This window comes from Octodon degus, unplaced genomic scaffold (assembly GCF_000260255.1).
Source record: "Octodon degus isolate 3935 unplaced genomic scaffold, OctDeg1.0 scaffold00060, whole genome shotgun sequence".
In the NCBI taxonomy this organism is placed as follows: domain Eukaryota; kingdom Metazoa; phylum Chordata; class Mammalia; order Rodentia; family Octodontidae; genus Octodon; species Octodon degus.
The window spans coordinates 11,142,119-11,154,708 of record NW_004524636.1 but is presented as its reverse complement, the minus strand read 5'-3'; the positions used below and the strand labels follow the sequence as shown (position 1 = coordinate 11,154,708).

The window sequence follows — 12,590 nt, the reverse complement described above, 5'->3', positions numbered from 1 at the left end:
AATAATCATCAAAGTAATTTGCTGTTGGGAAGAAGGACCTGTCAATGAAATATGACTTCTTCAGCCACATGGACAATATTGATTAGAGAAAACTGGAAGGAGGAGCAAATGGAGAATGGGGATAAATCATGTATGGTACAACAAAAAACACTGTTAGATGGGAGGAATTAGTCCAGTTTTCTATAGCACACCATCATAACTATTTGATGACACAAACAACAATCAATGACACATTTCATAATAATCGGGAGAGTACAAAATTTCTAACACAGCAATGATTAATGTTTGGGAAGAAGGTAGTGTTTCCTATCTTGGTTTGATTATTGTGCATGCTATGTCCCTGGAAATAAGCAAGAATCCTATCACAGTAATTTTTTAAAATGAAATACAAGTTTGCTTATTTGGAGCAGATTGAAGCAAAGACAGGCCCTCTCCCAATATTTCACTCTTCTTCTCTTGCCCACTCTCTCATCCTCTTGCATGCTGTAGACTCATGCAGAATCAATGCTTTTCATACTCTACGTACAGGAATCACCTAAGTCTTTCTAAACTTAAGACTATGACCCAGCCGTTCTGAGACAGAGCCTGTGATTCTGCATTTAATAGCAGTCTTAGAAAAGCAAGGCCATAAAATACTGCAGAACAGCTTGAAAATCCCTAAGTTGTGTAAGTTCTGCCTTTGGCAAGAAAGGAAAATGTTTCCAGAAAGGTCATGTGTGATGTCAGGGTTGGGACACCTCATTTCTTACACAGAGTTCCATCTTCTGTCTTCCTTATCTCTCTATATTACTCCAATCCCCACAGGTTCCTATTAGACAATAAAAGAATGAGTTAATAACAAATAATAACCTAGATTTCCAATGATGTTTCTCTACTCTGTTGTTAAAAGATATTTTAACTCACTTAAAGCATGTTTGACTTTAACTTACTAATTCCAAGAAATTTTGCAAAATAAAAATACCTAAAAGGACTTCAAAAATAGCATCTGTTACAACTTTTTACATACCACAAAAGCATATATAAATACACAGAAGGTGAAACAATGAAAACAAAATGAAATGATTATACCACCACAAAACGAAGAGGGCTGAGTGACCTAGTTCTAGGATTCAGAAGGAATATTCTCTGTCTCTGAAGCCATTGAAGTTTGATTGCTCATGTTTCAGTGCAGGACACACAGAAGCACAGGCAAATGAGAAGGAGTGGGAAGGGGATACGTGTTCTACAAGCTTGACCATGACTCATGTAGAAGTGTAACTTAACTCCCCTGAAAAACCATTAGCCACCTTGGCCTCTGAGTGTCTTTTATTGAGAGACCCATATCAGGCACTTGGAGTAGACAACGTAGTCCATTCAGCAGTGTCATGCTGGTTGCATACAAAGATGTGCTGGGACCCACACACATTAACATCAGCTCAAAGTCCATCTTTGACATGAGGAAGGATTTCCTCCATCACCAACATGGACAGACTGATGGGCTCAGATCAATCTATACTTTGTGCCCTTACAAACCTTCAGAGAAAAATTCCGTTGGAACAAGGATACACAAAGACAATACAATTTCTCTTTAAAAACACTGCAAATCAAGTGAAAGATTTTATCCTACTGAAAAAAAGAAAATCTGAGGATGTCAGCATGGTATGCTGGCTGTGTCCCTGGGACATACTGAGAGGGTGATAGAGTCTGGGTGTGGTGGTGGATGCCTTTAATCCCAGCTCTTGGGAGGCTGAAAACAGGAAGATCACTATGAGTCCAATCTGTGTAGTGAGACCCTGTAGACTCTGTACTAAATACATTAAAGAAAAAAAATCAGAATCTGAGCATACTGGAAGGAAGGTGAATTTATTACCTTCTCTGCCATTTTTTGCACTTCTCACCCATTCCAGGGTCCCCCACCTCATTCATTCTTGCTCGGTGTTCAGATTTCAATTGAAATGTGTCCTGAATAAGGAGGCTTGTATTTAATCCTCATATTAAAGCAGAGCCCTATTACACACTCTCAGGGAGCCCCACAATTTTGTCAGTAGCAATTATTTGTGTAATTATTTTGCTTATTGTCTGTGACTAACAAAGGTATTAATGAGCATGAGATAGGTATTCAGCAAACAATTGTCAAATGAGTAACTGAATCCCCATTGACACAGAAACTGAGTCTTACTCTGTTTTTAAGTCTTTCTATTCCAGAAACAAAAGGTCATAAGAAATTGTATGAAGGAGAATGTAGAACCTTACTGCAAGGCACTAAACAATGAACTGAGACAGAGGTGAATGAGGACAGAGGGAAGGATTTTAAAGACATGGACATTGAAAAATCCAATTGACATCCTCACAAAGGTAAGAAATCTGATCTGTCATGGAACAGAGACTGTGAAGGGTATAACTGAGGGATTTTTTCCCCAATTACTTCATGGAGAAACATAAAGAGATGAAAAAAAGTAGTAGAAATTATATTTAAATAACTAGAGAATGAATATCTCATTTAAGAGTTATAAACATATCTGATAAGATAAAGCGAAGAAAAATCAGAGCCAAAGCAATAAAGATGTTAATTGTAAAAAGAATAGCTCAAGAGAGTACACAAATATTTGTTTTAACTCACATGTTTCAACAGCAACAATCAGATGATAATCAATCAGAAAAGCGCCTTTAACTATCCAACTCACATGTTTCAACAGCAACAATCAGATGATAATCAATCAGAAAAGCGCCTTTAACTATCCAACTGGACTGGGCACACATTTGGATTGGTAGAGCACAATTATAATCCAATAATAATAAGGTGAGGAAACACAAGTTACTCTTAAAAATAAGTGCTGGTTGGTAAAAAAGCTGACTCTAGAAAAAAAAAATGAGAACTAAACCAGAAATTTCATCATGATCAAATCACTATTCCTAGGAAGGTACAAAAATAATGCCTCAACCATATAAGTCTTCAGAAATCATATCAATCCTGTAAACTTCCTGAATAATATTAATAAATTACTAGAAGTTTATGTTCCTACTGAATGAAACATGATTCAAATTAAATTGTCATGCTTTATTGTTAAAATATATACTCATGATGTAAATTTAACAGTCATAAACTGTCATCCATAAAGTAACAGTTCACCAAATGAATAAATTAAAACCTTAAAGATGGAATAGCAAATCTTCAACCAATGAAAAGACTTTTAGGCAAGATAGTTTTTGATTGATGAAAAATAAGAGGTAAATAAATATGTAAAAGTTTAATATAATATAACATATTTAAAGGAAAGTACTACAATATATAATCTTTAGAAAAAGAAAAATCTTTTCTCAATTTATCTTTGCAATTTGTTGTAGTTTCAGGGATTCATGCAAGGAGAACATTATAATACAGGACACATAAGATTATTTTCTAATGAATTATATATAAACATTGCAGAAAATCTGTTCGCATACTAGAAACCAAAGGGCCCAACTGAGGGCCTGGATCCCATAGTAATGTCTTTCATAAGCCTACCTCACAAATCTGCACTGGTAAGGCCCAAAGTTCAGTGGTGGAAGCTAGAACGTCTACGCCAGTTTGATGAAGGATCTGTGCAGTTGGCTGAGGGATCTGAACTGGAGTCAGGAAGCAACATTCAAGGTGAGCACCAGAGCTCCTTCAAAAAGTACCACAGCCATCCTCAGCATCATTGAGATCCTGAGCTCCTCCAATAATGAGGAAAGCTGAGTTCTATAATGAAAGCACGTGTGACAAGCTTCTCAAGGCGACTGAGTTGTGCACCATCTTCCCCTCTGGAGCCAGGAAGGGATGCTCAAGATAGGGATCAGAGCTCCCCCAAACTGAATCCCAGCCATTCTCAGCAACAATGAGGTCCTAAGCTCTTCCTCTGACAAGAACAACCGAGTTCTCCAGGAAAGCCAGGACAACAAATTCCTCCAGGGAATCAACAACTCCTTACAGCTTCTGACAGCAGCCAACAGCTTCCCTAACAGCCTCTCAGTAGCTTCTCTAGTTTTGCCTCTTCTGCTGCTGGCATCAGTCCTCAGGTGGCCTCCCACACCCAGCACTATGCTAGCTCAGCTCAGCTGGGTGTCACAAGTTGACCATCAGTTGGCACTCCACCACAAAATCTTTATAAAAATGATCACATAGTAAACAAATCAAAGTTTAAAGTTCTAATTAATAAAAACTATATGTGCCAGATTTATGGGCACAAGTATTTTAAAAACAAACTTTTCAAGAAAACCTTTAACCTTTAACAAAAAGGGTTAAAATCTTTAACAAAAAAACTGGTTTTTGTTAAAGCAGTAATAGTCTTCATGATTCCAGTTTATGCCTAGATATATGAGTACAAATTTTACCTTAAAATTAGGTCAGATAGCTTGCTCCTTAAAACATTTCAGTATGAAAAGAAAATATACACACGTGCATTCATGTTCATCTAGATTGTTGGAACAGGGAACTGCTCTCACGTGCAGTACACCTGCCAGAGAGGTGGTTAGGACTCCAAGAAAGGTCACACACTAAGGGTGATTCCAGCATCGATGACATCAGAACCCTGACAGGTTTTTTTTAATTCACATAATGGATACCAGAACTTAGTTTTCTTCAGTGAGGATAGTAATGGTCACTATGGATTTTAGAAAGAAATTTTCCTTGGTGACATTGATGATGTTCAAGTTATCGGTATTGACTCGAAATAGGTAAGAACCCTTGATTCCTTTGAATGGAAAGAGTATAGAATGGAAAACATTCTGTGCTCTTCTCAGTTAATAATACTTTCATGTTCCTAAGACTGATCCATAAACAATTCAGTATTTATCCAATTAGGGAAGAATTACAGGTTACCTGAGTCCATTATGTTTAGTTGCAACGTGCTGTATTTGTCTTAAGTGAATAGTTTGTAGCAAGTACCAATATTAAGCCATCTAAAAGATGGTTATGGGACCAGCAAAATAGCTCAGCAGACTAAGTGCCTGCTGAGGCAAGTGCAGGAGCCAGAGTTTGAACCCTGGTACCACATACAGTGTCAGCTCCAATCCCAGGCGCACTGAGCCAGTGACCAAGTCTGAGTGTTGTGGGGCACACCTGTAATCTCAGCACTGGGGAGGCTGAAAATGGGAGGATCACTATGAGGTTGAGCTACATAGTGCAGCCCTGTACCAAAATATGTTAAAAAATAAACAAAACATGGTTGTATGTCCAAAAGAAATCACTATCTCCAAGAAATAGCCTCACTACTGTGATCACTGAGGCATTATTAACAATAACCAGGATCAGGAATCAACTTATCAGCTCTCTCATGGAGGTGGGGTTGTTTGTCCTGCAGAAATGATCACCAAGACTCAGAAAGTAGACTGGACCTTGGGCTTCCAGAGAAAAAGAAGGAGGAAGATGTAGTCAAAGAACCAGAGACTCAATATGAAATTGTAAATGATGGGAATTATTTTGCTGATAATTCTCCTGTGAGGGTCACATCCCCCTCTAGGACTGTAAGCCAAAAACAGACATCCCATATATCCTTTGTGAAGAAAAAAAAGAAAAGGAAAGACCATAGCACCTTTTAGGAAGAGCTCCCAGAATCTGAGCCCATGTCACAAGCCAGACAGAGAGAGGAGTCACCCAGCCCTGGGAAGCAGGCCTTTGACCACTCAGAGTCCTTCAGTGGGGAGAAAAAGAAGAGGAAGACCTTGGCTTTGATCACACCACAGGTCTCAGAGATAAAGACCTCCTCTGACCTCAGTCTGGGTGAGGTGGTGAGCAGAGTTGGCAAGAAGCCAAAAAAACACAAGAAGGAAAGAAAGGACCAGGATACCACAGCTTGTTCTGTCCAGGACTCTTGGATCTGTGAGGCAGGAGATGCTATGTATGGATGCTTGGTGGAGAAGGGGGCTGAGGAGCAGGCAGCCTTGGGGCTGAAAGGAAAGCAGGGCAGCTCCAGAGAACACAGCAGGAAAGTGAAGAAGAAGAAAGCCTACCAGGAGGAAGATACCCTCCCAGGCCACTCTGAGCTCTGCAGGTCTATGGAGAGCAATCCTAGGAAAGGAAAGGAAAGCCAGTCAGAACTGAGGTTCTAAAGTACATCCCACTAGGATATCACCCTAAAGCTTCAGTGAAGAAGAAAACAAAGGCTAAGAAAAAGGAAGAAAGGTCAGTTGTTGAGCTGGCTCAGAAAAGGAAGAAAAGGAAGAAAGAGAGCATAAGTAACAGTAGACCCTTAGAAAGAGGAGCCAGATAGAGACCTGGAGATGGTGATGGAGAGGAATGGCAACATGGATGAGGTGCACATAAACCAGGTGAGGTGAAAGGCCTTGCAAGAAGAGATTTATCAAGAATCATGCAAGACAGAAGCATCTGAACCCTGGGAGTGGATGGGAACCCAGTTCAGCCAGTGGGATACTGCAGATTTTAAAAATAAGGAACAGAAACTGAAATTTCTCAAACTTATAGGTGGCTTTAAGAATCTGTCCCTTTTGGTCAGCTGCTCCCTTGGCATAACTGCAAGGCCCAACATGGCCCTAGGTAAGGCGGCAGCTGACACCCTGCAGCAGAAGTTGCAACAGGACTACGACAGGGCTGCGAGCTGGAAGTACAACCAGGGTGCCAGACTTGGCTTCTCTGCCACCCCCAACAGAGTCTTCTACATTGACAAGAATACATCTAGGTCGTCAGGTTGGAAGATTAAATGCTAATGTCTTCTACCCACATAGCTCAGATGGCTTTTCTCAGTTTTGCAGATGAAAGCCACCTAGCAGCTGTCCAGGATGGAACACATGTGGACACCGTGGACAAACTGGGCAGCTCATGTCCTGAGGTTAAAACATATTTTTCTGTTAAACCTTCTATACCTGTGGAGACATGGGCATGTGAGTAATGGCAGCTGACCACCGGCATTTGTTGGGGGTACAGTGTGGCCCAGACACATACTGTTATTTGCATTAATGTATTTAATCATCATCATGAAGTAGGTGCTATTCATGAGGCAGCTGAAGTTTAGGGAATGAGTACTAAAATTGCCCAGGGCCAAAAAAAAAAAAAAGAAAAGGAATCAACCTATCAACAGATGATGGATAAAGAAATATTATATACAGTACATATCATGAAAATATTTTCCAGCCGTTAATAAAGAAGGAAATCCCTCCACTTATGTCAACACAGATGAACTTGAGAGACATCACCCAAAGTCAAATAAACCAGGCATCAGACAGAAGCATTGCATCTTGAAATTTAAATGTGAAGTCTAAGACAGTCAAATGTACACACAGAAACATAGAGGGATGTCTGAAAGAGAGGGGTATGAGAAGGTGCTGGTCAAAGTTCCGTGGCAAACAAGGTCTAGAGACCTATCGTGCAGTGTTGTGATCGTAGTTAATAATTATCTACTGCATACTTGCAATTTGCTAGAAGACACCACAGTATCCTCATCGCAGAGACACACAAAGGGGAGTGCATGAAGTGAGGATGTGGTGCAGTCTTCTCACAGTACATATGCTTATCAAATCAGCAGAGTGTACATTTTCAGTAAGAGCTACTTTGTCTGTTATACCTCCACAATGTGCAAGAAATCCCTCTAGCGTGTACACGAGGCTTTTATCCAGGCTGCTGTGAAGGGTGTGTGGCCCCTCTGACCTATTTACTAACAAAAGTCTATAGGTGAGACAGACTTAGATTTTTTATTTTGTTTTGTTTTGGATTTTTACTTGTTTGTTTTTGTTTTTGTCAGACAAGTTCTCACAATGTGACATACGCTGGCCTTGAATTTGATTAAATATCTTGGGCTGGCCTCAAACTTTCCAGCGATCCTCTTGCCTTAACCTCCTTCCCAAGTACTAGGATTGCAGCTGTGCTTCTGGCTGGATTTAGGTTTGAAATTTGACTTCATTACACATTTTCAGCAGGGCTACAAGGAGGAAACTTATTGCCTCGTCTATTTCTGTAGGTGACTGAAAAGTCCCCGGAAGAACAAACTGGCTGAGCTGGACTTAATGAATTTAAATTGGTTCACAGTAAGGCATAGGAATACCTTGAATATACCAAATCGATGGAACATTTTGAACTATTATAGTGAATTCCCAGGCAAATTTTTACTTCTTGATTTAAGGTGAAATACTGCGAACAGTGATCAGTATACTACAAGCTATTAAAATTTGAAATGTAGCTATAGAATATTGCCATTTCCATATGAAGTTCTATGGCCATGATACAAGAATTAAGACGATATCATGACTCTCTTGATACATAACTTCTCTTGATTGCATTGCATTCGTAGCACCAATGAATGGGATCACTGAGTTATTTTCTTGTATAACTGTATATGATGTTATATTCCTGTTGTGAAGATAGGATTGTTGAGTGATTTGTTTCGGTCATTAAAGCAAGAGGAAATCTAGTGCATAGACACAACTTTTTGAGGACAACCCTACACTATTCTGATGCAGAGACCAGGCAGATGCCTGGGAGATCAATGTCATCCCATCTGAGGCCAGTCTAGGCTAACCAGCCTGTAGTTGACCCACCAAGTGACTCAAGATGAATGAATGCTTCAAAACGGGCAGTTAACCTATAGCCTCTTAACAGATGGTACAGAGTTACTATTTTAAACCCCTAAATCTTAGGGTGGCTTATTTTATTTGTCTTAAAGGATCACTCACAGTCACACTCAAGTATTGATGCAGTCTGAGAAACACAACTAAATAAAGAGAGACAGAGGACTAGGGAAGATTTTGCAGTTGAACAGTAGTATGCCCCATTGCTGAAGGACTTGTTCTGGTCTCATGCCGAAGTAATTTCTTCTGCTTCTTATCATGCAGAGGGATGCCTGAATAGGTCCTTCCCAGCCCTGTTACATATTTCTTTTTGCAGAAAGAGTAATTGGTAATCAAACACAATAATACTGTAGGACATTTATTGAGTTATGTAGTATAGGCATGGAGATTGTTTCTATGAAATTCAACTTCTTAGGTCCCATGCTTTTTCTTTCACTTCCTGTTTCTTATTAGAAACTCATTTCACTTCCTGTCTTCATAGGCAAATGTCACCCTTGCTCATGTGACTGGAGAGGTACTACTGAAATCCCTTCATTGTAGACATGTTTTTAAATGTCCAATGACATTATTTAGATTCTGAATAGAAAGTGGGTGGCAATACACTTGGACCTCAGAACTATTGTAAAAACAAATAAGTTACTATTTTAATGTGGAGTTAATTTTTTAACACATAATTGCTACAGGTTAACACCATTATTTTCTTTGCTATTGGCTACTGATACTTGTGTGCATGATCATGATGGATAAATAAGAGGAACTATCCCCTCACAACTTGTCAGAAAGTAAGCTGACAACACTCGTTTGTTAGTAGCTTTTCTTATTCTTTCTATATACCCTACTTTTTAAATAAATATCTGACAGTTAAAATTTGAAATATTATAATTAAATTGGTTTAGAGAACTGCCATCAAGAGAGAGGCTGGAAAAAGAAGCATGAATAAATTGTCTATTCTTGAAGAGCACAAACTCAGAAAATCTGCAGTTCTGCTTGAGAAACTGATTAATTTGAACAAAATCACTTTAAAATATTGGTGTTGTGACACCTAAATGAGCAAAGGCACAGAAGTGGAGCAAATATATTCTTAAGTGAAAAACTGGATATAAAGTTTGTACCTTTAAATAAAGTGAGGCTGACTAAAATCAAAAGAAAAGGCAAAAAGAAATCAATTGAAATCTCATATAAAATGTTGGAGATGCAAAGGGTATAATACGTCAGACATTACTAGAATAAATGAAGGAGCTTGGGCTTTGCTATTTTTCACTCAAATGTGGGAACATAAATTAGGAACAAAGTTATTAAGAGGTAACATTCTGCCTTAGAGCTTAAAAGTTATTAGAATAGGGTGTTTCCACTGACATGTTAGACTTAAGATAGGTGGGCATGGGAGAGATTGGAAAATATAATTTATATCAGCAGAGATTTCAAAATTATGCAAAGGCAATTGTTTCTGTGAAATTTTCTTCAAATAAATGACAAATCAGGCCCAGTCTAAGCACTCTGTGAATCACATCTTATCTTTATGTTTTCACAGTTCCCCAACTCTATATAGTCATTTTAACCTTTCTTCTTTTATACCAGCATTAAAGCTTATCCCAAATAGTCCAACATTTTGAAGATTTACTACACAAGACACTGTCATCTTTGCACTGAACATGCTAGGATTTCTTTCTTCCTGGAGTATTTTTGACATGCAACATCTAAGACCTGATTCAGTGGAATCAACTGCTGCCCACAACAGCATATCCATCATGTACTTGCAGCTATACAAAAGATATTAGCCACTTATGCTCCATACCAGAGTATCCCAGAAGTGAGTGGCTGTTACAACATTTCATCATCTCCCCTGCTTCTATGGGTCAAGGGTTCAGGACTGATTCAGTTGGGTGATTCCAATGAAAATCTCTCATTGTGCTGCAAGGAGATGGTGGCTAGAACAAGAGTTGACTTAATAATGCTTTCACTCACTATCCAGGGCCAAGCCTGCAGAGAGAGAAAGAGCTAGGAGGGGAGTTTCCCATGTCTGGGTTCCTCAGGCTTTCATCCTCTGGCTACCTTGTCTTTCCATGTGATTAAGGCCAGCATAGAAGTCCTAGAGCAGCTGAACTTTTGACATGGCATCTCTGGGTTCTGAAGTGCATATTCCAAGATAGAAAGAGCTGTATCACCACTAAGCTAGCTTTAGAAGTCATATAGAATTACTTCTTCTACACTTCACTGATTTAGGCAGTTGCAAAGGTCTGTCTAGGCTCAAGGGAAAGGAACTTAGACTCCATCTTTCAATGGATTGGTCTTATCATCACTGTGCAAAAAGAGCATATATTTTGGCAAACTATTTTTAGAAAATTCAATCTGCACCAACTTCTCTTTTGATAGCCCACAGGGCCTTTTAATTTGCTCTGTCTGATTAAACATTATAATGAACTTAAATGAAGTCAAATATAACCATTTATCATAGCTAAAAGACAATGTTAATATAAGATATGTCAAAATCAAGACCTAGAATTATCTCTTGGCATACTTGGGCTGTTAAGTTTAAAATAACAAGATGAAGTTTATAAACGGCCATGTGTTTGGGAATTTAAAAATAATTCTATGAATACACAATGGGGAACTCCTGGCTTGGCAGGAGTTCATACTAAAGAGATCTGGGATTGAACTTCATCATAAGCATAGTATATATCCAGAGTGAGATATGCTTGCTTAAACAGACAAGAAGCTGATCCACATTCAGTTTGTATTTATGGGGGATGGTGTTCACATGAGGTAAAAGTTCAAGGTGTCCTGCTTTGATTTAACTATTCATTCCTTCAGTAGGCAGTGATTATGCTCCCACTATGTGCCTGGTACTGTTCTACAGACTGGCAGGATAGCAGTGAGAAGAGAGATGCAAAACTCTACCTTCATAAAGCCTACACACTCAGGGGAAGAACAAATAATGAACCAGATAGAAATGATAAAGAAAAATAGTAAGAAAAAGAACACAAGAATGGGGAAGGAATACTTGGAATTGAGTTACAAATTTGGCCAAAGTGAGTAGGGACATCCTCATGAGAGAAGCAATTAGAAAAAAGAGGAAGGATGGACATGCACAGGCCATGCAGGTCTCAGGAGGGATGGTCCACAGAGACGTGCATCTGAAGCAGTGATGATCAAAAGGAGTTTGGAGTGGCTGGGCCAGAGAGCTGAATGTAGCTGAACACAGAAAGTGAAACCAGAAAGACGTCATCAAAGGTGAGTGTTTAGGGCCTTGTGGTCACCTTCTAACACTGCTTCTTACTGTGAGAGACAAGCAATCAGTTTAAAAAAGAAAGTAATGTGATCTCACTGAAAATTTAACTCTTTCAGCAGGAAGGGCTACTGTACGAAACAGATGCAGGGAAACTAATGAGAAGACATTTTCAGTCATCCAGGTAATAAATGATTAAGGAATTAAGAGTGAAGGGAAAAGATGTGGTGAGATTCTGGATATACTGTAAATGGATGACAAAGTTCTGGTGTAATTTTTTTCCACTCACTGTGGCCAAAGCTTCAGAGATGGCAAGATGGTTTAAATTGTTAGGTTTAAGAAATGAAAGAGTGAAGGGTAATACCAATATTTTGGTCTAAGCATTTGCTGATTTGAAAGAAATTGCAAAAGAGCAAGCTTTGGGTCTGATAATGGAAGATCATTTTATACATTTATTGTTAAATACCAATTAGTGACTTGTGTGCTGCTGGGAGAGTCAAGCACAAAAGGCATCTCACGTAAGAGAGGTGATGGCCGCCGGAGCAGAGAGCTCAAGGAACATAAGGAACCACAGTGCCTTGACAATGCAACTGGAAATGTGACGTGCTTGTGAACTTCACAGAGGTTCAGTGGTGTAACAGAGCAAAACTCGACTAGGGGGAGCTCAAGAGAGGAGAGGCGAACAGAAGGCCTCACAATGAGCAATCCTTTCAAGACTTGCTACAGATGGAAGGGGAAAAAGGAGATAACAGCTGGACGGTGAGAACTCCTACAAAATGGAAAAGTAGCAATGTGCTTGCATTGCAATCTGTTGGGAAAATGTCAGTGGAGAGGATATATATACCCT

The 12,590-nt window shown here is 39.2% G+C and overlaps 1 pseudogene; it reads left to right on the top strand.

The window, feature by feature from the left end:
* Nucleotides 1-4,555: 4,555 nt before the first annotated feature.
* On the top strand, nucleotides 4,556-6,663 carry LOC101586651 (annotated as a pseudogene).
* Nucleotides 6,664-12,590: the final 5,927 nt, after the last annotated feature.